This window comes from Panthera uncia, chromosome B1, assembly GCF_023721935.1.
Source record: "Panthera uncia isolate 11264 chromosome B1, Puncia_PCG_1.0, whole genome shotgun sequence".
NCBI lineage: Eukaryota > Metazoa > Chordata > Mammalia > Carnivora > Felidae > Panthera > Panthera uncia.
Genome location: NC_064811.1, coordinates 59,166,468 through 59,192,908, shown reverse-complemented (window position 1 = coordinate 59,192,908; position 26,441 = coordinate 59,166,468).

Genomic DNA, 26,441 nt, shown 5'->3' with positions numbered 1-26,441 from the left:
CTGTTTTTAGATTATTTTTGCTTCCCTTCCCTTATAACATAACTATTTTAAAGCATCTTTAGAAAACTTAGGGTATAAAAGGTAGAGAAAGACTATGTTCATGGATTAGTGAATCTATATTATAAATATATAAATTTGCCCCAAATTAATCTATGAATTCAATATAATCCCAATCATAATATTAGTATGATCTATTTTAAGGAAACTTGAGTCATTCTAAAATTCTTATGGATGAATACGGTTCACAAATAACTAAGAAAAAATAAAGAACACGGATTCACACTTTTAGCTGTGTTTTGTAACTAGTGTGATAACAATGCAGGAATAGTGTCCAGAAACAGAGCCACCTTTATGTGGATATATATTACATATCAGGGATGGTAACACAAATCAAGACAAAGTGGCTACCTATATGGAGAGAAATATAGTTGGATTTCTCACACAGCATTAAAGAAATGGATTCAAGATTTAATTATGAAAGAGAGGGCTACAAAATTCTTGTTGACCTCAAGTAGATTCAGTGTTCTTAAGTAAAACCTTAGAAGTTCAAACACTAAAGGCAATCAAAACAAAACAAAGCAAAACAAAACAAACAACCCCCCCCCAAAAAAAAACGCTCCAAAAATAAAATGAAAAAACAAGCCAGTGGATTTGACTAAATAAAGCAATTTTAAATATTTTTTTATAATGAAGAACCCCAAAGATAATTAACATTAGGGCAACAGATTGGAAGGGAATATTTCCAATACAGGTAAGAGATTAATATTCAGTATATTGAAGAAATTCATACAGGTGAAAGGTACTATCTCATTATGGTTTTGATTTGTAAATCAACAAGAAGGAAGAAAATTTAAAAGAAAAGTGGCAGAGGTTATGAAGAGGCAATTCATTCAGCTGATAAATACATCGAGAAGTGCTCCACCTCACTATTAGCCAAGAAAGTGCTAATTGGGGCTCCTGGGTGGCTCAGTCGGTTAAGCATCGACTTTGGCTCAGATCCTGATCTCCCGGTTCGGTTCATGAGTTTGAGCCCCACATCCGGCTGTGCTGACAGCTCAGAGCCTGGAGCCTGCTTTGGATTTTGTGTCTCCCTCTCTCTCTGTACTCCCACCCCACTTGTCTTCTCTCTCTCTCTCTCTTAAAAAAATAAACATTAAAAAAAAAAGAAAGTGCTAATTGAATAGCAAAGAAAAAGACGTTTTCACCCCATAATTTTGTCAACAATTAGAAAGTTAGATAATATGCAGTGCTGGCAAAGATGTGGAAAAAATACAACTCTCATGTACTATGGCAGGAATGACAGCTTGTGCGGACATTCTGGAGAGGAATGTAGTCGTACTTAGTAAAACTCCACATGAAAATACCCTCTGACCCAGAGTCTCCCATCTGGATATATACCCAAAGAAATCCCTCACATCTCTACAATTCCATTCCTCGCCCTATCAAAACGTGTACGTGTGTTCACCGAAAGATTTGCACGAGAATGTTCATATAAACACTAATATGTAATAACCAAAATAGTATATGTGTCTGATTATAGTACAGTTAAGTAAACAACTATGGTTAGATAAAATAAATTAGGATATATTCATAAAATTGAATACTGTACAACAATAAGAATAAGTAAACTGGAACTGTAGAGAATGGTACAGCTGATCTCACAGATATTGTGGTGAGGGAAAGAAGGGAGATTCCTGAGTATGTACAACAGGATTTGATTTGAAAAGTTCCAAAAACAGACAAAATTAATGTGTGGTGTTAAAATTCAGGATAATGGTTACTCTTGCTCAGGGAGAGACGTGCCTGGAAGAAGGCACAGGCGGGACTTCACAGGGGGTGCTGGAAATGTGCCGTTTCTTGATCTGGATGCTGGATGTGGGTGGGCTCATTTTGGAGAAATCATGAGCTGTACATCTATGATTTACATACTTGTCAGTATGCATGCTGTGCTTGAATAAAATTTGTATTAAAAATAGGTACGTGCACAAAACAACATTATATAATTTTCAAGTATACACATCAGTCTAAGTTACCATTGCGTAAGGAGTCAATTAAAAAAATACTGATAATTTCCGGGGCACCTGGGTGGCTCTGTTGGTTAAGCATCGGACTTTGGCTCAGGTCATGATCTCACAGTTCGTGAGTTCAAGCCCTGCGTTGGGATCTGTGCCTATAGCTCAGAGCCTGGAGCCTGCTTCAGATTCTGTGTCTCCCTGCCTCTCTGCCTCTCCCCTGTTCACACTCTATCTCTGTCTCCAAAATAAATAAACATAAAGAAATTTATTTAAAAAAAACGGATACTTTCCAATGATGTTGAGCTGAAGATTAGATTATATACAAAATGCACTAATGTTGGTATTTTGTAGGGGGAGAGAGAAATGCAAGTAGGGACCAGCCTCCTAGTGTGAGGCCCGGAACACAGCAGGAAACCAGGAAAACACAGCCCCTGCCCTCAAAGATCCAAGAATCCTGTCAGGAGACAGCCATTGAACAAATGCCCAACTAATAATGACTTACAATTCTGGTAAGTGCTACAGAAAAGAAGAAAGAAAGAACTGAGGAGGATAGAAACTGTAAAATGGAGTTCCCTTCTGCGGTAGATCTGGAGGAGAGAAGTCCACAGAATGGGAGAATAAGGTAACTGGGAAACTGGGCCAGGATGTCAGCAGGAGCCCAGGAGTGTTATAGACACAGTGGGGGAAGGCTAAAGGATCATAGGGCATCAAAACTTAGATATCCCTCGCCAAATGGGATTTCCATGCCCCTTGCTTCATACAATATTTCGATGTCTGCCTATTGGTTTTACCAATATGGCAAAATTACCTGGCCTGTAATTGAGAGTGGAAGTGACTTAGGAGACAGTCAGAGTAGAAATGCCATCTCATTTAAATGGGGATTATCTCTTCCTTATTTGCCTACAGAGTCAGATAAACCTAGTAAACGGTTTAAATATTGTTAAAGGGGCCATCATCAGAAATTACCAGTATTTTCTAATAAATTTTTAAAGTATGCATTATGATACAGATGACAAGTCTTCTAAAAGCAACTGAAAGGCTTAGAAGTTTCTAGGAAATATTAGACATAAGGACTGATTTCAAAGTTAGATATTTTTTATCTCTTCTGTGTATGCATTATGGACTTCTGCTGTAAAATATACAGGCCCTGTCTCTATGATCTCAAAATTGACTCAAACACTAAGACAAACAAGACAACCACATTTCACATTTAGGAGTACAGATTTTTTTTTTTTTTTTTTACTAAGTTTTAAAAATATGAAGCCCACGAAAGCTAGGAAACCTCACTAAAATAGGACCCCTGGAAGAATTTTATCTTGGCATCTATGGGTCTGTTTCAGCTGCAACAACATTAATGGGCTGAAAATTCAAAGTCATTAAAAATGACTGGTATTATACAGAGTGTGATATGTGTGAGTAATACTTAACAGACTGTTTCTGGAGAGATCTCATGGGTTGTTAAGCACTGATACGATTAACAGCATCCAAAACAGGTACTTAGCTTTTCATGTTTAGAAACAGAATTTCTATCTGGTTATGCAAGAGTGATCAGTCTAATGTGTTCTGAATCTTCTTACATATGTGTGTATATATACACATATATAAACATATATATTTATGTTTCATTTTTTGTATTTTGAGAGAGAGAGCAAGTGTGAGCAGAGGAGAGGCGGTGGGGGTGGGGTGCGGGAAACAAAGGATCCTACAGGCTCTGTGCTGACAGGCTGACAGCGGAGAGCGCCATGCGGGGCTCGAACTCACGAACCATGAGATCATGATCCGAGCCCCAGTCGGATGCTCAACCAAGCGAGCCACCCCAGCGCCCCTGAAGCTTCTCAAGGAGAGCAAGCAGACAGAATGGATCTGACTTCTACTTTGTTCCATCCTTCTGGGCTTGTAGGCAAGTGCATGAACCTTGCTGTGGACTGATCTCACCTTGGGGTGGGTGGGTCAGTAGTAACGCAACTCCGATGGTCTCTTCATTTCAACAGGCAACCTCTCTCCCTGGGAGCTATGATACTTTGAGTTGGCTTCCTCAATGACTTGTTTTCCAGTACTGGGGTCACTACCAAGCTGAACGAGCCATGTGAATGCTTCTTGATGAACGCGAACCCGGGACAAAGAAGGGAATGTACGTGGAGGTATTTCACCTTGGCTGCGGCAGATCTTGAGGAAGACCTCCAGCTCCTTAACAGAACGCACCTTCTGAGAAAGCCACAGAGAAGGGCCACTCAGCTCTCTCCTCAGGGAGGAACTTGCCTTCTAGCTGCAGGGAAGCCTCCAGCTGCAACCCCCTCGGCATCTACCACAGCCTGGGAGTGGAGGCCACGCCTTTTCTGGGCAGCCCACTGTCGGGGAGTGAACAGAGCAGCGGGGACCCTAGGGCCTTGCCATTTCTGCCTAGTGGGTTCCAAATGACCCACTGGACTGGTAGAGGCGTGCCTTGCAGTCTGAGGCTCTCCCTGTTCAAATCCGCTTCCTCCTCCCTTTCCTTTCCACAGGTCATCCTGCGGTTAGAAGGCTTTTCTGCCCATTCCTTCTTCTTCGTCCCTCTGTGTCTTTTGTGATGGTTCATTGGAAAGATGGGGGAGGGGCAGATGGCCCCCGCTGTCACCTCTGCCTCCATAAGTGTGCGAGATACATTTCCAAACCAGGCAGTTCATGGTATTTTGTTATTGCGGCCTGAACAGGCTAAGCTACCTTTCGGCGACATTCTCCCCTCGCCCATCTTTCTAACAAGCCTCTTGCATTTCTAAATTTGTCTCACCATCTGCTGTCTGGACAACCTACACTGGCATTCCTTTCTAGTGGCCAAGCAGTATGTCTACCTCGTTTCACGTCTTTCTCCGTGGGGACAGTGCTGGATCTGTGTCATCACCAAACACACACAGAAAACGAGCCAAACGAACAAAACCCCAAATGAAATGCTCTCCCCTTTAGTTCCGTCTTGCTCGCCACCTTATTTTTATGGTTGTCGTGATAACATCACCCGTCTTCGTCTTAACGTAGTCTCCTTACAAGTGACAATTCTCAAAACTATACGTTTTTTACTGGCCATTTTATTTTTTATTATTATTTTATTATAAATATTTATTTTATATTTATTATATTAAATTTTATTTATATATATATTATATACATTTATTTATTTATAATAAATTTTATTTATATATATAATTAAATTATATTTATTAATATATTTATTATAAAATAAATAATATATTTATTATTATTTTAAAAGTTTTTATTTATTTATTTTGAGAGAGAGAGACAGAAGAGAGGCGGAGAGAGAAGGAGAGAAAGAATCCCAAGCGGGCTCCATGCCGTCAGCGCAGAGCCCCATGCGGGGCTCGAACTCACGAACTGTGAGATCATGACCTGAGCCAAAATCAAGAGTCAGACCCTTAACCGAGTCACACAGGCTCGCACAGGCTTGTAATTTTAGATTGTTTCTGGTAGGTCTCACTCCCACACTAACATCATCGAAGACTCGGCAGTGGCTCTGGGGAGGAACAGAATGAAGAGATGCCGGGGTCCGGGCGTTGTGTAGTCAAGTTCTGCTCCCAGCTTCGTCACTTACTGTCGGTGAGACCTTGGAACAGTCACTTGACATCTTTGAGTCTCAGATTCCACCTTCTGTAAAATGAGGGTAATATAATTTTTGATGTTGTTGGCAAGATCTAAAAGCTATACGCAGTGATTGGCATACCACTGACCCCATTACCCCGGGAAGGTTTTGGTATAATGCTGATGTCATCTAGGTTGAGCTGGTTTTGAGAACATTCACTTCTGGCCTTTGTTACTTGTACCATTATATTCCTTGCTCTAAATCTTGGGGTCAGAGCACCTCGGTGGCTCCAGTCAGTTAAGCGTCCGACTCTTGATTTAGGCTCCAGTCATGATCTCACGATTTGGTTCGTGGGTTCGAGCCCTGAGTCGGGCTCCACACTGCTAGCTCAGAGCCTCCTTGGGATCCTCTCTCTCCCCCCTCTCTCTGCCCCTCCCCCACTCACCCACACACACTTTTGCACTCTCTCTCTGTCTCTCTCTCTCAAAATAAATAAATAAACATAATTTTTTTTTTTTTAAATCTTAGGCTCTATTTCATTTTGGGGCCTGTAACCAAATAACTTCATAAAACAGAAGAAAATGAAAAAGCCCTGGTTTGTTTCTTTGCACCGTATTATAATCTCATTTACTTTTCCAACCTTAACCTGAACAAGTGGAGTCATCAAATGGAAGTTTCTTGGTAAAAGCTAAACATTCATCTGCCTAACTATGTGGATTTGATCTAAGTGATCTAAGTGATCTAAGTTAATAAGATCACTTAGTCGTCATTGAAAACTAGGTAAATGTTCCGTAGAGGGATAGACCCTAGCCCTTAGAATTAAATCTCGTTAGACTTGTTGAATCGCTATGTTGTATGCCTGAAATTAATGTAACACTGTGTGTCAATTCTCCTTCAACAAGAAATGATGATATTTAAATCTTGTTAAAGATTTAGTAAGTTAAATAATAGTTAAAAGTTAAATAATATTAAATATTAAATAATAATAAATATGAAAAGCTAAGTAATTTCTAAAATAATAACAATTAGGTCTTGTTAATCACAAAGCCCTTCCAGAGTGAGCAAAAGAAACACCGCCCTGGCATGGAGAACAGGCCTGCACCCATTGCAAGGTCTCAGTGCCCTCGTGCTGAGTAATTTCATAGAACACCAGCATCAGACAAGGGTCTGATGGGTCGAGACAGCAAGACCACTCCATAATCACAACTGAACACTACAAAATCATGAACCTTGTCCAAACCACAGAAAGGACCCAACGTTCTCGCACCCCGCCTGAGGCGAGTGGCTGCTGGATCTTTACCAAACACAGCGTCAGCCTCCCTCTACTTTCCCTTTCTCTAGATCAGGTTTATCAAGAGGTCCAATCAGAGCCACTTCCCGACAGCACCCCATCTAAAGCAAAGCCCCATTTCCTTAAGCGCTCCCCAAAAGCGTCTTAAAATAAAGTCGGATTCCTATAATAAGTCCTTCCTTATACTTACTGAGATGCCCCCCGTTCCCCAAGGTGTACTTTCTTCCCGGCTGTGGAGATAATAGACCCATCTTGTCCAATCACAGGTGTGTTCTTGCTAGAGGACATTGATAACAGTATTCTAGTAGGTGACGTACCAATGAGATTACTGCGTCCCCCCACATCCATTCATTTGTTTGCTCACTATTTATTCTACACACATTTTTAGAGCACCTACTTTGTGCCGGGAATTCTGTTGGACATTGAGGAGCTGGAGATCGATTACATGCTGCTGATCACAGAAGCTCTCTCAGGGAGGTGAGAACCACCGTGGGTTACATACCAGCAATGTGCCTGGCACTGTACCAACCGCTTTACATATTTATCTCTGGTCCTCCTAGCTAAGACTTATTATTTCAGTCCTACAGATGAGAAAACTCAAGCTCAGAGAGGTTCAATATCCACCACTGGAAAGAGACAGAAGCAGGATTTACATAGCTCCAAAGTCCGTGTGCCCTTTCTTTCTAACAGGCTACAGAAGGAGAGAATAAAGTTACAACAACAATTCTGGTGCAACAAGAATAAAGTTAGTTACCAGTTAGTACATATTAGTTTGAGAGAGCAATTCCCAGAGGAAAACATTCTGAACAATATTTAAAAAATTTTTTAATGTTTATTTATTTTTGAGACAGAGACAGAGCATGAACAGAGGAGGGGCAGAGAGAGAGGGAGACACAGAATCCGAAGCAGGCTCCAGGCTCCGAGCTGTCAGCACAGAGCCCGACGCGGGGCTCGAACTCACGGACCGCAAGATCATGACCTGAGCCGAAGTCGGTCGCCCAACCGACTGAGCCACCCAGGCATCCCTGAACAATGTTTTAAATGTTTATTTATTTTTGAGAGGGAGAGAACGCACCTAACCGACTGAGCCACCCAGGCACCTCTGAATGGTATTTTAAAATGATAAAGTCACTATCATGATCTCATAGAAAGATCACTTATATACCCTAACTTGACACCTGTTACTACCTTTGTAAATTAACTTCTGGTCTTTTTCATACACGTAATGATTATGTACAGCTCCGATCGATACATAAGCTTTGTGTCTTATCATACTAGCTCTGAAGAAAGAAGAGTTGCCAGGCCAGCCACGGTGGTGGTTGTGGTAGTGGCGGAGGGACGGGAGGGAAGGGCGTTCTAGACAGAGGGAACAGAAAGTGTGAAGACATGCACGTATGCTAGAAGTTAGGACATAACCACCTGAGCCTCAGCAGTTGCAATGCGCATGCTTAAAGTCCACTATATCATATGAAAATCTGTTGAATCCAGAAAGAGGTGTAATAAGAACAAAGAGAAGGGACTCGGCCAACATGGAGATCAGAACCAGAAATGAATGTGTCGACGTTAATTCTGCACCGCTCAGGTAAGGGCACTTTCCCCGGGTGAGCCGCATACCATGATGGGCAGGGGGTTAGCTCATGTCATATCATGGTTCTCCGGTGGCTTAAATCAAAGATCCCTCAGGAATGTCCTGCCCACCTGCACTGATCCCAGCTGAGTATGTAACTTCCCAACTAGCTCCCCTGATTCCAAGGAAGCTGAGGGATGATTATGCCTTCCTAGTATTTTGGATGAGATCTGACGTCCCGTCACTCATCCATTCTCGGGTGACACTCGTTCCGACAGCAAGGACAATACTTTTTGCCCTGCCTACCTCACGGAGCTGCTGGGAGAACCCGATGAGGAACCGGAAACGGCTTTGTCAGGGTCCAGGTCGTCCCCCTGAAACTGTTACACGGTTTTTGGTTATTCCGTTAGAATGACCCGCTTAAAAATGTCTGTTTTCCGGAAGCCCCTTAAAGGGCGACCCTAAGGGAGGGGATTTCAGACACCACAGCAGAGTTGACAGAGAGGCCGAACTCCCACAAAACGTGCTGTGCACGTGACTGCTTCATTTCACTCAAATGCGATTGGCCCCGTGGGAATATAACAAAAGTGATGCCCCAGAACTATCTGTTCTATGGAGAGAGGATTTATGTGTGTTCAGGACTACGAAGTCTTGTGTTATAACTTGCTGCTGCCACACATCCCCTTGCGGTGTAGTTAATGATAATGATTTCATAACGTATTAGTCAGCTCAGGCTGGCAGAACGAATTAGCACAGACTGGGTGGCTTGAACAACAGACATTTATTTTCTCACAGTTCTGGAGGCTGGAAAATCCAAGATCCAGATCCCGCTGACTTGATTTCTTGTAAGTGGCCTCTTTGTGGTTGTGTCCTCACATGGCAGAGAAAGAGAAGCGGAGAGGGAGAGAGTAGGGGGAGAGAGAGCTCGCGCACACGCGTGAGTGAGCATGAGTGCTTGCGTCTCTTCTCATAAGAGCTTTAATCCCAGCATGAGGGCCCACCCTCATGATCTCATCTGACCCTAATTACCTCCCGAAGGCTGCATCTCCAAATAACATCACGTTGGGGGTTAGGGCTTCAACATAGGAATTCTGGGGTGACACACACACTCGGTCCGCGATACACAGTCTCGTCTCTGATGAAGCATCTGGCATTGTAGACTCAATGTTTTGCCCATGCAGAGCACCCAGCGGTGGAAGGGGGTGCATTTTAACAAAACTACCGAAGAGAATGCACTTGGAGCTTTCTTGTTTCTTATTCCTAAATCCAAAGCAGGGCATACACCACAGACTGAAGCTGCGCCACGTTTAATGTGGGCCTCTTGTGAATCTTTCACCAGCCGTCATACTGCCGTGGATGGTAATAAGACTGTGGAGCTGGAGGTGATGCCATCACTGTCTAACTCAATTCCTGCTTTATTCTTGAAATCAGGGCAGGTTCTAGCAGCTAGACAGAAGGCCAAAGAGGCAGAAGAAAACTGAGCCTCTCGAATACGTCCTATTGATAATATGATTATTCTGGCCAAGCCACATTCTCTTTAGACTCCGTAACTCCTAGTCAAAAGTCTCAAACTCAGTTTAGATTTTCTTCCTTTTTCTTTTTTGCAAATTCTTAAGAAGCACATGTTAAATACTCACCACCATTTTACTCTCTTTTTATGAGTTTGGTTTCTTTAGATTCCATGTATAAGTGATATCCTACAGTACTTGTCTTTTTCCGTCTGACTTATTTCACTTAGCCTGATGTTTTCAAAGTCCATTCATGTTGTTGCAAATGGCAGGATGCCCTCCTTTCTCGTGGCTGAATAATATTCCATGGTATGTATATATACCACATCTTCTGTATCCATTCATCTCTTGATGAGCGCTTAGACTCTTTTTGTTGGTTCTTGTGAATAGTGCTGCAATAAACATGGGCATGCACATATCTCTTTGAGATCCTGTTTTCATTACCTTTGGGGATATGCCCAGAAGAGGAATTGTTGGATCATAGGGTACATGAGTTTTTAATTTTTTAAGGAAACTCCTTATTGTTTTCCATTAAATTATGTGGATAATTAAAATTTTTTAATGTTGATTATTTATTTTTTGAGAGGGAAAGAGAGAGAGAGCACAAACAGGGGAAGGGCAGAGAGACAGGAAGACACAGAAGCAGCCTCCAGGCTCTGAGCCGTCAGCAGAGAGCGACCCAGAGCTCAAACTCACCAACTGTGAGATCATGACCAGGCCAAAGTCGGATGCTTAACCGACTGAGCCGCCGAGGTGCCCCAATTATGTGGATAATTTTGATTATAATAAGATAACTAGTGATTTTGCTGAATAAATGTAAATGAGGAAAAATAATCTTAGAGAATAGACTTTAATCTTTTTTTTTTAAATTTTTTTTAAATGCTTTTATTTATTTTTGAGACAGAGAGAGACAGAGCATGAGCAGGGGAGGGGCAGAGAGAGGGGGAGACACAGAATCCGAAGCAGGCTCGAAGCTCTGAGCTGTCAGCACAGAGCCCGACACAGGGCTCGAACTCACAGGTCGCGAGATCATGACCTGAGCCGAAGTCTGACGCTCAACCGACTGAGCCACCCAGGCACCCCATAGACTTTAATCTTTTATACATGATTCAGTATATAACTTAGGGTGATAGAAATGATTGAATATATAAATACATATAAAGTATTAATCATGTGTATATCACATATGGCTATTTACTCAACCAGACATCACGAGGCCACCTGCACTGGGCCACCACTAATAACAGACCACCCAGATCTGTGCAATAACAGTTAAGCTCCAGCATCCTCAGCCAGATACAAAGCATGGCTTCACAAAACTGTTTATTTTGTTACGGCTGCGTATCTGTTAAGATGGGAGAATAGAACATATTCTGTTCTAAAAAGCTGTTTTGAACAGCTTTTTAGCTCGAGTTATATTTTTGCAATATTTAGATATATGATATACGGGTCTCTATTTTTATTCTTTCCCTAAGCCTCACAATTGTTTGGGGCAGCTTAGGTGGACCCCGTTCCTATCTCTAGAGAACGCCTCACTCCAATCCTTCATTTTTCCCCAATTACGTGTCAGTTCTTCTCTTTCCATCACTTTCTCCTCCTATTAGCACCCCTGGTTTTCTAACAGCAGGAAGCCATTCTGACAAGTTTGGCACCGGGTCTCCTCCTGACAGTTCTGGGAGCTTCCACACTCCTTGGTAAGGTGATGCTGGCACTCTGACCACTGCTGTCTGCTGCAGAGTTGTGAGGCTTCATCGCGGAGGGCCAAGCCAGACAGAATCGTGTTGAGGCCGTGTGTGCATGTGTGTGCATGTGTGCGTGCATGTGTGTGTGTGTGTGTGTGTGTGTGTGTGTGTGTGTTGGGATGGGGATGGTCATGGAAGAAAGGTGCGGACAAAGAAAGGAAAATCAAGAGGAAAAGTGAAAATAAGATGTACGAATGTACAAAATGACAATTATGGGTATTTGTTTGTGTTACAGTTTCAAAACGAAAACCAATGGTGAACATAGGGTTCTGAGGGTAATGACAAAGTGGTGGTGAAACCCATCTCTTCATCAGTAGTCGTGGGAAGCTCACTTTGGGAACTACAGATATTTCGAATCAGAATTCTTTAACTCGGGTAATCCAATTCACTTTAATGAATAAATCAGAATTATACTTATTCTTTTTAGCCAAAGCCTAGGCAAATTCATCAACAGGACATAATACGGCTTTCTGAAACTTTGACCCCAAGTGGCTCTCCTCTGTTTACTTCAGGCTAAGCTTCTCAACACTCTCAGGCAATTGGTCAAGCTAACTATGGCCTCATCAGTCCAAATGTCCTTCGATATTAGAAAGGTAACTGGGAGGGCTGCCTGGGTGGTGCAGTCTGTTAATCATCTGACTCTTGATCTGGGGTCAGTTCATGATCTCATGGTTTGTGAGTTCGAACCCTGATAGCTCAGAACCTGCTTGGCATTCTGTCTTTCCTTCTCTCTGCCCCTCCCCAGCTTGTGCTCTCTCTCTCTCTCTCTCTGTCTCTAAACAAACAAACTAAGGGGAAAAAAAGGTAACAGGGAGGAGCACCTGGGTGGCTTAGTCTGTTGAGCAACTAATTTTGGCTCAGGTCATGATCTCACAGTTTGTGAGTTCAAACTCTGCATTAGGCTGGCTGCTGTCAGTGCAGAATCCCCTTTTGGTCCTTTGACCCCTCTCTCTCTGCCTCTCCCCCCACCTCTGTCTCAAAAAGAAATAAAACATTTAAAAAAATGGTAACAGGGTTCTGGCAATGGCTCAGGTCTTCAGAAAGGTATGAATGGGAATTAAAGGCAGTGAAAGATGAAAGGAATCCCAACACCCTCTCCTTAATAGTTGTAGTCCCAGAATCAGCAATCTGCTTCACAAACAAAAATAGGGAGAAATAAGATAAGATGATAAAAAGAATTCAGGAGAACAACCGAATCAAGAGACAAGATACAAAGCAGGGGGCTGGGGAAGCTTCATACGTTGTCACTCTAACGGGTGTGACTCCAGTGAGGGCCAATTACAATACCGGGGGATACCATTCCTGGATCCTGAGAAAATGCAATAGGATGATTTTGCTGTAAACCATAAATCGTAATTTGCAACTCCCGCTTGGGAAGGAGGTGTTATGAAAGCTGTCGTGAAAAGAGATGCTGTCCAGATCTCTCCTAGCTTGCTCTGAGAATCAGAATCCATCGCCTGCATCAGAATCACCCGGCACTTGTGAGGTGATTGCCTCCGGGGCCTCACCTGAGACCTACTGGAGCACCAGCTCTGAGATCGGGGCCTGGGGGTAGGAAGTCTCTTCAAACTCCACAGAAGGTTCATATGCACAGTAACGTGTGAGAATTTCCGGCTTGGAAGGTAACTAGGAATATAAATTTTCTTTAATCCATTGTCCCAACTTGTGTTTTGACTGGTGAGAAATGAAGTGGTGACACTGAAGGTTTCCAGGGAGAACCCAGAGAATCTCTGTAATGATCATGATCATGAGATCAGGTCATGATCTCATGGTTCATGAGATCAAGACCTATGTCGGGGTCTACACTGACAGTGGGGAGCCTGCTTAGGATTCTCTCTCTCCATCTCTCTGCCCCTCCCCTGCTCCTGCTCCCTCTCTCTCTGTCTCTGTCTCTCTCTCTCAAAATAAATAAATACCCATTAAATAAAAAAAAAAAAAAAAAGAAAAGAAAATCTCTGTAAAACAAAAGCTTGATTTCATAGTGTGTCACTGAATGAGACAACTGTTAGTGTGGAGGGCAGGTTGAATATCCTCACTGACATGAGCTTACCTAGTTTGGAATTTGAAGAATTACAAATTACAGAAATTTATTGAAGTCGTAAGTATGGAATAAGAATGAATGTAAATAAAATATGATGGAGTATTTAGTTAAAGTGACACAACAAGCTCTGAATCTGTAATGTTTGGATAAGGTAACTCTGGTTATTCTTAACTATTCATTGAAGTCATACTGGACTGAGCAATGGTTACATAACAGGCTGTTAAAATAGAAGCATCAGCTAACGAAGGGAGTGGTGAGAGAGAACATTGATTTGAAATAGAAAAATATAGGTGTCCAAGAATTAGTTGACTTTTCTCAGCAAGAGAAAACTCAACTCATCTCAACTCAGAGGGAGATGCCAAAGGAGGTCCTTGAGAGCTTACTGAGATCATTGTGAGTTGCTGGCAGTCTGAGAGATTCACCATGACTATGTGGGAATCCTACCTGAAAATATGAAGGGCAAAAGTGTAGCTGCTGACAGATGGGCTGATGGGTCAGTGTCCTGGGACTGGCTTGCACCCTCAGGGTTGCAGTGAAAGGATACCTGGATGTTCCCTTTTGGTCAGAATACACAGGGTATTCTGCACAGTGGAAATGTTGGACTAGAGTTGTCTTAGTTTGAAAAGACCCCCCTGGATGGACTAACAGGGCTCAGCAAAGAGAAACTAAGGACACAGTCAGATTCTTAGGATGTAGGCAATAAGGTAGAATAGAGAAGTACTCAAAAGAATCAAGAGAACTTCAGAAAGACCACCCTAGTAATGGAAGGTTCCTGGACAATAAGTGAATGTGCTCATCATTAGAAAGGGCAACTCTAATTATCTTCCAGGCTTTGACAGTTCTAGGCTGGCTTATGATGGTGCCAGCCCAATGAAGAACTTTCCTGCTTCCCTTCCCTTTCTTCCCTTTCACTCTCCCACATCCCTGTCGCCAACCTCAGAGGCATCAGAGGCAGCAGTTGGCTGACTAGGGAGAATTGAGAGAAAGGGAGAAAAGAAGCCAACCACACTCTCCCTCCCAGCTTCAGCCTTGTTATAGGCAGCAGGGCCTGGCTGGGGACGAAGGGAGAAGTCTCACTTTTGAATGAGGATCAGACATTCCGATTTTGAATTGAGACTTTCCAACTTTCAGTAATCCCATTTTAAAATATTTAAAGATGTGTAATGGTATAAAACAAGGATCTTCTGAGTGTTCATCCAGGAACAAGGAAAACAAACAATAATGACAAAGCGATAACAAAATAAGGACTGGAGGAGACAAAAAATAACGTTGCTTTATACTTGTATCCCATGATACAACTGCGCGATGTGCTAGTTTTATTTGGTTAGTGTAGCTCTAGAAGTTGCGTGCCTTGGGTGTAATTTGAACAACCTTTTCGCTTTCTTAATGTTATCCTTTTTGCTTGGTAACTCAGGCTAAAACCCCGGAACTAAGGAAGATTCAAACTCTCTGGACCCTGAAGTCCTAGGGGTCCTGTTGAAACAAAGGATTGTAAAATTACAAGTATGAAATTTCTAGGGCCCATCTCAAATGCCTGGAAAATGTCCTTTCAGGTGAATGGCCTTGAAACTTGGACTTCTTCAGCTTTACGGTATATCAACCTCCCTCTGAAAGTTGGCTTTTCTCTCTCCTGTCCGTCATCCAAACGATTAGCAAGTCCTGTCAGCTCTACTTTTAAAATATATCCCAAATCCCATTACATCACAGTATCTCACTAACCCTAGGCCAACACACCATCAAATTCTCGCCTGGACTGACTTCTCATTTCTAACTTGTCTCTGGGAGTCCACCTTTCTACCTCTTGCACATTCAATAGTCAAAATGATCTTGTGAAGAGATAAATGAGATTCTCGTGTTGTTTCTCTTCTGTGATGGATTCCTATCAAACTTTGAAGGAAACCCTAAGTCCCCTATGGTCTTATGGGACATTCCGTGATCTGGCCCATGACTGCTTTCTGACTTCATCTTCTGTCATTCTTCCCCTTTATGGGGGAATATTGGCCATATTGGCATACTTATTCCTCATAAACACCAAACCATTCCCACCCCAGGGCCTTCACATTTGCTGTGTTCTCTGCCTGAAATATTCTTCCCTATAGTTTGCATTTCAGATTTCACCTCCTGAGAGAAGCCTTCCCTGAGCACCCTATCTAAAAAAGTCAGAATAGGGGTGTGTGGGTGCCTCAGTAGGTTAAGCGTCCAACTTCAGTTCATGTCATGATCTTACAGTTCGTGAGTTCGAGCCCTGCATGAGGCTCTGTGCTAACAGTTCAGAGCCTGGAGCCTGCTTTGGATTCTATGTCTTCCTCTCTGTCTGCCCCTCCCTTGTGCTTTCTCTCCCTCTCTCCAAAATAAGTAAACATTAAAAAAAATTTTTAAAGCCAAAGCACACACACACACACACATGCCCACTCCCACATTACCACCTGATTTCAATCTCTATTCCCTAATGCTGCTTTAATTTCTTCACAGCACTTAACATCGTTCATGACTGTATTAATTGCTTAAGTTCATTGTAGATGTCCCTTATTCCCCTATGAGGCAAATACTTCATCTCATTTAATGTCACATTCACAATCGACTAGAACGACGTTTGGTACACAGAGAATGCTCAAACATGCATGGGAAATTAATGAATACAAGTCTTAAATATATCCTGAGATGGAGACTTTCTGTGAATGCAGAAGACCTCCTTTCCAGCAATCTGTTCTGGGGGGATTTGCTACAACAAAAGCATCTTCTAATTCTTCCCTCTTAAATTAGAGACATCCAGAGGTTAGTGTGAGAGAGCATGGATGTTGGGGTTCCATTCACAAAGACTCAAGAATGAGCGAAGCTCAGCCCCCCTCCCTTTTTTTAAGCGTTTATATTCTAAATAGGAATAGATTCTCCTTCCAAAAAGTCCAAGTCCTCTGGGGCCTTTTCAAGCCCATGATGGAGACCAGACTAATAGGCTAGAATCTGGTGCATCCGGCCAGAGTATGACTTAGTGGTCTTCTAACCCTAAAGGATGCCCTAAATAGAAGACTGTTCTGCCTACATCTTCCTGAACCTACCTTATGACAACTGCTACTGAGCCACGTTGCTAGCGAGAGCATATAACCACAGAAGGATGAGCCTCCTTCTTGCTGCTGCTAGGTGCTTAGAAATCCCAGTGCAGTCAGCAAGGTGGCCACATCTATTGAATGGCTACTGGGTGGAAGAAAGGGGAAGGATATGGCGTTCTGTGATTTCTCCCTATGAAGATTCACCATGTTCATTCATGTGGAGACACTCCCATATCACAGCGTCTGCATTCTTGATGTGCTGATCAAAGACATATGCCTGCCAAGGACATACATGAAAAAGCTGATCAGAATAGGATTATATTCATCTGTTCTCCAGAGAAACAGAACCAGGGGTCTTTATTTTAAGGACTTGGTTCATGTAATTGTGGAGGCCAAGGAGTCCCATCATCTTGATGTCTGCAAGCTGGAGAACCCGGAGAGTCCATGATGTAGTTCCGGTCTGAGTGCAGGAGAAGACGGACATCCCAGCTCAAAAACTGCCAGGCCAAGAGCAAATTCACCCTTATCCCACTTTGTGTTCTATTTAGGCCACTAATGGGTTGGATGAGGTCCGCCCACATTAGGGAGGGCAATCTGCTGTACTCAAGTCTACCAATTCAAATGTTAGTCTCATCCAGAACCGCCCACGCAGACACACCTAGAAAAATGGTTAACTAAGTATCTGAGCACCCGGTGGCCTGGTCAAGTCGGACATAATTCACCATCACAAAAATTAAGGTGCAGACTTCTTGAAGAAAAATTCGAGGGTGGTTTTGAAAAAGGAGAGACTTCCCTACGGAAAAGGGATGTGGGATTACCTCGGCCTTTAATGTCTTCCAAGAGTTTTTTTCCTACTTCTGGCTGCACAGACTCCTTCTATGAGAAGCCTTCCCTAATCCTTACCATGGATAACAGGTCTACTCCCTGCCTAGTGCTTCTTCTGGATCTTGTTTGTAGCTTTTCTGAATTTTTCCGAGTGTACCGTTTTGCTACTGCACATTTACACGGCTCTGTGCTCCACTTAAGCTGTGGGTTTTTTGCAGGCTTCTTGGATATCCAGCTGTGTATGGCACATAGAAAGTACTCAGTGTGTGCCACAGGAGTGCTGGCCAACGAGGCAGGAATAGAGGTTGCAGGTGTAGATGTATACCCAGGGTGGGGTTAAAGAATGAAGACCCGGTCACTCAATCTGCCTAACGTGCCTCAGGATATGTGTCTGGGTTTAAATCAGGGCTTGGTCCTTTATCAGCTGGTTGGACAAATTACTTCATTTTCCTGACCTGCAAAATGGAGAACAATAGTATCTGCCCTTATAGGGCTGTCTGACTTAATACATGAAGAGTTAATACTATGGGAAAAGTCCTGTGTGGCTGGAATGTTGTACAAATTTAATTAATTTCAGCAACCATTGTTGTCCTTGTTATTATCACTATTACTCTATTTATCATACTTTACACAAACCTTTGATGTATTTTTCTGTTCTTTAATCGCACTACACATTCTGAGAGCAGAGTCTTGTATAATATGCTATTCCCAAAGCCTTGCAATGTACCTGGCGCATAGCGGGTACTTCCTTCCCGCCCCCGATTGTTGAACGAATTAATTGAATGGATGTGAGTATGAAGGAAGTACCCTGGGAAGAGGGCAGAAGATTCTCCTTGTCTATTTACGCTGCAGATGTGTATTTTGCTGGAAAGCTTGGGCTGGAGGAAACAGAGCTGTACCCAGGGTGGGTTATAATATGCTCAGCAAGATAAACTGAGAGCACAGACCACATTTTGGAGAGAACTTTCAGCAGCAGCCCTGTGAGTTTTTCTTACTCCCTGTCTCTTGGCCTGCAATTTGAAGTTTAACTGACCTTCACGCACAAAATCCTAGTAATGAGTTCAACTCATCTTTGGACAGAAGGTGATAAAAGTAATACTGCGCGTCGGGAAAGTAGGGGAATTAATGAAGTAATTAACCTTAGTCAGCATGTTGTGTGACCCTGGCCCAAGGAACAGATAACAAAACAAGGAAAAATGCCTGAACCAAAAGAGGGTTTATCATCAGTGGGGAAAGAGGAGGGTACTTGAGAGCAGTAGTGAAAGGGCAGCACCAGAGAAAGTTTTATGGGGCGAGTGCTCAGGGACTGCCCCCACTGAAAGATTGTGGGTTGAGGTTTGGGCTAATGACACACAGGGCATTCATTGTAAGGGTGGTTTTGATGGAGGAAGAAGCAGCATTTCTTTTCTTTTTTCTTTTTCTTTTCTTCTTTCTCTCTCCTTTTCTCCTTCTCTGGCTTCTCATCTGTTCCTGCCTCAGCATTTTATTTAGTTGCCATTATTGGAAGCTCCTTGCAAGTAATCCCCATCTTTTGTGATGGCCCACCCCCTAACCCCTATACTTTAAGAGAGACAGCCCGGAGTTAATGCAATTCAGGAAAGATCCAGAGATCTGGGTGGTGCAGTAGGACCCTCCCTTGGCCACCATGCCTCCATCAGCAGGTGTGAAGGCTGTACCCCAGGTTCCCTGTGTGCTCCTGGTTGGACCCCTACCTTCCATCCACGTTCAGTACTCTCTGCCTCACCTCTCTTATCTTCCTTAAAAGCATCAACACTAGTCTGGAGTTCGAAGCAGAGAGGCAGAATGGCTGACCTGGAGGTGCTTTGCTTTCTAACCTACGCTCTGCTATTAGACGTATTAGAATAAGCAGAACCCAATGGACATTTTTCACTCCTTCCTATGAATATATCACAATATATATTGAATATCTGTGACTCGTATGACCTTGTTTGCACTGGGCAAAATGCTGGGTAAATGAGTAGGTTCTCTGCCCTCAGGTCACCTGTAATGTAGTCAAGGAGAATAGCTATGGAAACAAAGGAAACCAATCCAGGGTCTTTGCTGCTGAGATAGAACTCTCTCGGGATATACCAGGGGCACAAAAGGGGGAGGAATTCATTCTACTTGGGACTGGAGAGTCAAGAGAAGTGTCACAGTCGAGGGGACATCGTGAAAGGTAGGAGATACTGCCAGGGAGATAAGACAGCACAGACATTCGGGTCAGCAGCATACGTTCAGCTGTATGACCAGGAAACCACACATAGTGCACGTGCTTCAGTGCCACTGCGGTGAGCTCTCAGAGTAGGGCTGGAGGAATGGGGAGGGACCCGATGGCCAGAGCCTCCTATGCTGGCTGAGAAGTCTGGACCAACCTCTGGCAGTAGGGAAATCCTGAAGGGGATTCAGCGGGGTGGTAACGTGTCTACTCATTTATTTATTCACTGTTTTATAGGATAGATATGTTTTGAACAGGTTGCACACCAGGCATTTTTCCAGGCATTAGGTACGTATCAATAAACTAAGAGATAAAAGCCTCTGTCCCTGTGGGGTTTACTTTCTACTGGTGGGAAACAACTGATATTATCACTAAGTACACCACAGAGTACATTAAAAGGCTGTATGTGCTACGGGAAAATACAGGGCAGGTTAAGGGGATCCATAGTACTGGGTGGAGGAAAAGTTGCATTTCCAAGTGGTGGGGGCGGGTGGGGGGGGACGGTCAGAGATTTGAAGTAACTGGAGAAAATAATGCAGATTGATGGACAGAGAAGGTGTCGCCTGCAGCAGGACCTCTTGGTTCCCCGGGAGCAGGCCTGACTTGTGTGAAGAATCTTGGAGGCCTGAGGGGCTGGAGTTAAGTAAACTAGGAAGAGTGTAGGTGGGGATGAGGTGAAGGAAGTCATCAAAAGGGGCCATGGGCGCCGCAAGGCCTTGTTGACCACCATGAGGACTTAGGTTTATATTGTAATGAGATGAACAGCCGTTAGGGAGAGACTGAGAGACAAAGGGAGAAGAGAGAGAAAAAAGAGAGAGAGAGAATGAGCAAGAGTGAGCAGAGGGTGACATGATCCAACTTAAAATTCAAAGAGACCACTCAGCCACTGAGCGAGGCACAGACTGCAGGGTAGGGTCCAGAGCAGAATCAGAAAGAGTCGCAAAGGGGCCGTTGGAATAATCTAGGCAAGCGATGCAGGTGGTCTGGACCGGAATGGTAACGACGAAAAGAGATGGGAAGTGGTGGATTCTGGATATATCCAGATTTTTATTGCAGAATTATCAGTTGAACAGTATAGAGGATGCAATTTTGCATGGGGTTGACATTTACTGAGCGCCTATTATGTGCCGGATACCGTCTACACACTTGCCGTGTATTTACTCATTTATTTTCCACAGCCATCCAATGAAAGACAAATCATTATTATTCTCCACTTTATGTATGAGGGGACTGAAGCAATAGTGGGGCTGGGAAAGTCAGAAGATTATTCCAGGCACGAGGTGATAAGGGTCTGAGTTAATGCAATAGGATTGGAAATGAAGCGGGAAATCAGGCTATGAAGTGGTGGGGGAGACGAGATAATATTTTCCATCTTTAGTTATTTTATTTCTTTCTTCCTGAGCGGGGCATCACATAAGTGGCCATTAAGATGGCGCAGACAGCTTGAACCTCTTCTCTGGACAAAAGACTTGTGGAAACATTTTCTCTGTGAAGCCATGAGAGACGTTTATTGTTTGCAGGAGCTATCATTTTGATGCATGGGGAACCAGTATTTTAGGTGATAATAAAGCAGATCATTGAAATAACTTCAGTATAAATATATCCTTAAGCTGGGAGAGGTGATGGAAATGTAAAAATTGAGAGGGCTGAGGGAAGGTTTTTATAATAAATATTTTAATTTCTTTCCCATACCATTTTCTGCTAAGCGGATTTGTAAAAGAGGGGCATAATTTCCTTGTCGTCCCTGGAATGATGGGCGATGCCAATTTGCAGGTCCAGATTGACTTGAAATGGGTCTTATCCAGGAAGTTGTCAGCTCTAAGCGGCAAGATATAGCGTGCCAGATTATGTATTGGATTCGGCGGTAAAGACCTTGACCCTGGCTCGAATGCCGAGGCTTGCCTTATAAAACTTCCTTATGCCTTATTTATAAAAACAAAGACAACAAGAGACAGCAAGGGCAAGGGATGCTTTCTTGTTGTTGGGGTGAAAAGGATGCTAAAGAAATGCAAAGGTACATAATGAAAAACGAAGATCTCACACTATGAAACTTTGAAGGCAGAGAGTTAAAGTTGGGTACTCACTCGGAATTTTTTTTGCTGGGTTTACCATTTTGACAGTTTGCCCAAAGAAAGGGATACAGCACTTAGAAGTTATTAAGATTTACAAACGTCATTTGTCATCACAGCTGGAAGACTCAATAACAGCTTTGCTGTCTAGACTGCATTTCAAGTCTCACTCTTCTTCTTAGGGCATTGGCTGTAGTTACAAAGAAGCCTTCCTTTAGGTTTCTCTGCTCATGGGAATGGTGGCTGTGTTTTGGTGCAGTCTATGTTTGTTTCTACTGCTGCATAAATCTCCATTTTGTACCCTCAGGCCTCCTTACAAATATATTCCAGATAGCTTAAAGAAGGTGGCTTGGGCTGTGTCAAAATCTAACCTATGTAACTCACATTTAAATGATCGGGTGATTGACGTTACTTTGGACTTGTTGATAGGCTACGAATGCAGAAGTGGTTCAATTGTATCACGTAGGAGACCAAATAGACCATGATTTGTAAGAAATACATTTCAGTATTTATTTTTTATTTCTCTGGGAGCAAGTGAGCATATAAATATTACGGGCCATAAACCAAAAGGATGGGTCTTAAATTAAATTGCAATTTCAAGATAGTCTAGAATATGGGGAATCCTTCGCCATTTATATGCTAATTTGCTTTTTAAATGATTTTTTAAATGGCTAGTTTCATGGCAGATTTAAGCAGAAATAGTTTCTTAGTGACCATCTGGTCATATTAAACCGTGTTGAAAGAAGAAATCTTGACATGTTGTATTTGCATTTTATGGCTAAAAAAAAGCTTTTAGGGTCATCTCATCTTGGGGCCTCAGGATCTCCAGGTTAGGAGTGAGACGAAATTATCTGAATTTCCTTTTCAATGCACAGCATGCCCCTTTCCAGTGCCAGGGAACTCATTATTTCCCAAAGGAATCTATTCTCTCATTAGAATGTTCACTGGGACTGAACAGTACGAATATAATTTGGTTTCTATGTGACATCTCTTCGAATATTTGAAGAAAGCTCTCATGCAAGCTACCTGCCCCCTTGCCTATGTCCTCTCTGCTTAAGGCTAACCACCCCAGAAAGAACTGTTATTTATGAAACAGAGGCAAGAACCCTTGCCACTCTGGTTAAGTTTAGCAACCTATCACCTTCTTCCCTTTTGGGATCACTAATAAGTATGTTTCCTTATCTTCAGTCTTTTGGAACTGATTTCACATAGATTGCTAATAGCTCATCCTCACCCCTCCCAGACCCCTGTGTCTAGGAATGTAATTCATATGAATCAAAACACTTGAATTCATCAAAGGATTTGGGACTCTTTTAAAATCTCTATATTGGCTTTGGATTCTTTTCTTTCTTTCTCTATTTCCTTCTTTCTTCCTTCTTTCTTCTTTCTTTCTTTCTTTCTTTCTTTCTTTCTTTCTTTCTTCTTTCTCCTTTCTTTCTTTCTTTCTTTCTTTCTTTCTTTCTTCTTTTCTTTCTTTCCTGTTTAAGTTTATTTATTTTGAGAGAGAGAGAGAGTGTGTGTGTGTGTGTGTGTGTGAGCATGAGCAGAGGAGGGACAGAGAGAGGGAGAGAGAGAATCCCAAGCAGGCTGTATGTTGTTAGCATGGCCCAACTCGGGCCTTGATCTCACTAACCATCAGACAGATCGTGATCTGAGCAGAAACCAAGAGTTGGGTGCTTCACTGACTGAGCCACCCAGACATCCCCGTTTCTTTTTCTTTTTACATTTTATTTTATTGCGGTAAGAAGACAACATGAGATCTACCCTCGTAACAAAATTTCAAGCATACAATATATTGTCGTTGGCTGTAGGGACAGTGTTGTAAAACCAACTTCCAGAGTTTATCTATCATGTTTAACTGAAGCTTTATGCTGGTAGATTAGTAACTCCTCATTTCTCCTTCATCCTGGCCCCTGGCCATCACCACTCTACTCCTTGATTCTATGAATTTGACTATTTTAGACATCTCATATAAATGGAATCATGTGAGATTTGTCTCTATGTGACTAGCTTATTTCACTTAGCGTAATGTCCTCAAGGGATATCCATGTCGTTGCATATGGCAGAAACTCCCACCTGTCAGTATGGTTATTATATGAAAAAACAAAAGACAACAATTGCTGTTAAGGATGTGGAAAAATTGGAACCCTTGCCAGTATGGAAAATAATATGGGAGTTCCTCAAAAAACTAAAATTAGAACTACTATATGATCCTGCAATCCCACTTCTGGGTATTAATGCAAAAGAATTGAAATCAAGACCTTGAAGAGATATTAGCACTCCTGTCTATGTTTCCTGTGTCACTATTCACAATAGCCAAGATGTGGAAAGAACCTAATTGTCCGTCGACCGATAAATGGACAAAGAAAATGTGGTGTGTACATGCAGTGGAATGCCATCCAGCCTTTAGAAAGAAGGAAATTCTGCACTCATCTCAGATTTTGATACCTTTTCAAGCACTCTTCCTGCCTCTTTTGTTCTCCTGGGCAGAATAATTAAACCACACCAAAAGTAAAAACTTGTAAAAATGTGCGTGTGCTTGTGGTGAGCATAGTGTAAGGTAGAGACTTGTCGAATCACTATGTTGCACACCTGGGCTAACGTAACACTGATACACAATTTTTTAAAAAGCTAAAAATAGGGACGCCTGTGTGGCTTAGTTGGGTGAGTGTACAACTTCAGCTCAGGTCATGATCTTGCGGTCTGTGAGTTCGAGCCCCGCGTGGGGCTCTGTGCGGACAGCTCAGAGCCTGGAGCCTGCTTCAGATTCTGTATCTCCCTCTCTCTCTTCCCCTTCCCCACTCACACTCTGTCTCTCTCTCTCTCTCTCTCTCTCAAAAATAAATAAACATTTAGAAAAAAGGGGGAAGCTAAAAATAATGTGCACGTGCATCCCATGTATGTTGCAGCATTGGCCCAGAGTAAATTGGTCGTGCTCCCATTTGCTATTTTCATTGTGAACATAATTAGGGCAAACTTTCCATGCTCCCAAATCATTTTCATGTATCTCAGCTTCTTCAGATGCTATTTTCATGGGTCTGTGACAGTTGTTCTTTTTTCTTTTTAAGTCTATTTATTTATTTTGAGAGAGAGAGAGAGAATGAGCCGGGGAGGGGCAGAGAGAGAGTACCATGCAGGCTCTGCCCTCTGTCAGTGCAGAGCCCAATTTGGGGCTCCAACCCACGAAGAGTGAGATCGTGACCTGATCCAACACAGAGAGTACCATGCTTAACCAACTGAGCCATGCGACACCCATCCTTATCTGCCCTTGGCCATGTGACTTCCCCTCCCGCTTTCATAGAATTCTTAACTAGAATTGTTAATAATTACATGATTGGAGTCATGTTTTTTGAGAACTTATAATTCTTCTCAAGCATTCACTCTTTTTAACTCCTCAAGCCCTCTGAATATGCCTATTTGTCTCCAACATGCCTTTGAAAGCCTGTCTTCTTTCAGTTGAGGCTGCATAGCTGACTCCAGCCTTTCTCCGTGTGGCCATGACTCATTCTAGGGTTGCACTGTCATTTCTCTCCTATGTTTTATTCTGCCTTTAACTTTACAACCAATTTCACCTTGTGAGTTAGAATTACATACCAAACAGCAATCCTGGCCCCCTACCGCCATCTCTTCCTCTGTATTTTGAAGAGATACAATTTTTTCAGGAAGTCAAGTGAGGAACTCATTAGATACGCTGTGATTCCCGAATGAGACTTCCAGCAGGTGGCTGAAGGATTGACTTTACCCGCCACTGCTATTTGAGCTGCTTAAAGTCATAGTCAGTGGTTTACTATTCTGGGTCATTGGAGTTGAGGAACGTGCTCAAGATTCAGAATTTGAATATATGACAGCATAGCTCTGCCACAAATCAGCTCTGTGATTTTGGACAACTTCTTTAACTTCTGTGTCCTCATTCCCTTATCAGAAAGGAGGAGGGCAATAGTTGATCATTCAAGATATAGTCAGTGAGCATTAAAAAAGTTAGAATTCCCACCAACAGTGCAAGAGGGTTCCCGTTTCTCCACATCTTCGCCAGCACCTACAGTCTCCTGATTTGTTCATTTTAGCCACTCTGACCGGCGTGAGATGGTATCTCAGTGTGGCTTTGATTTGTATTTCCCTGATGAGGAGCGACGTTGAGCATCTTTTCATGTGTCGGTTGGCCATCTGGATGTCTTCTTTGGAGAAGTGTCTATTCATGTCTTCTGCCCATTTCTTCACTGGATTATTTGTTTTATGGGTGTGGAGTTTGGTGAGTTTTTTATAGATTTTGGATACTAGCCCTTTATCTGATATGTCCTTTGCAAATCCCATCCCATCAGTTGCCTTTTAGTTTTGTTGATTGTTTCCTTTGCAGTGCAAGTATTTTTTATTATAAACAACACTGTGATGAAAAAAAAATACTTAGAATGGTGGCTGGTATACGATAAGCATCGCTAAGTGTTCATTGTTACTGTCACTCTGGCAGAGGGATGTGGCACTTATGTCCCCTTAACTGAAAAAAGCCATTTCTCCCCTACCTGTAAAGGGGACCTATGGAATAACTAGGGTGGACA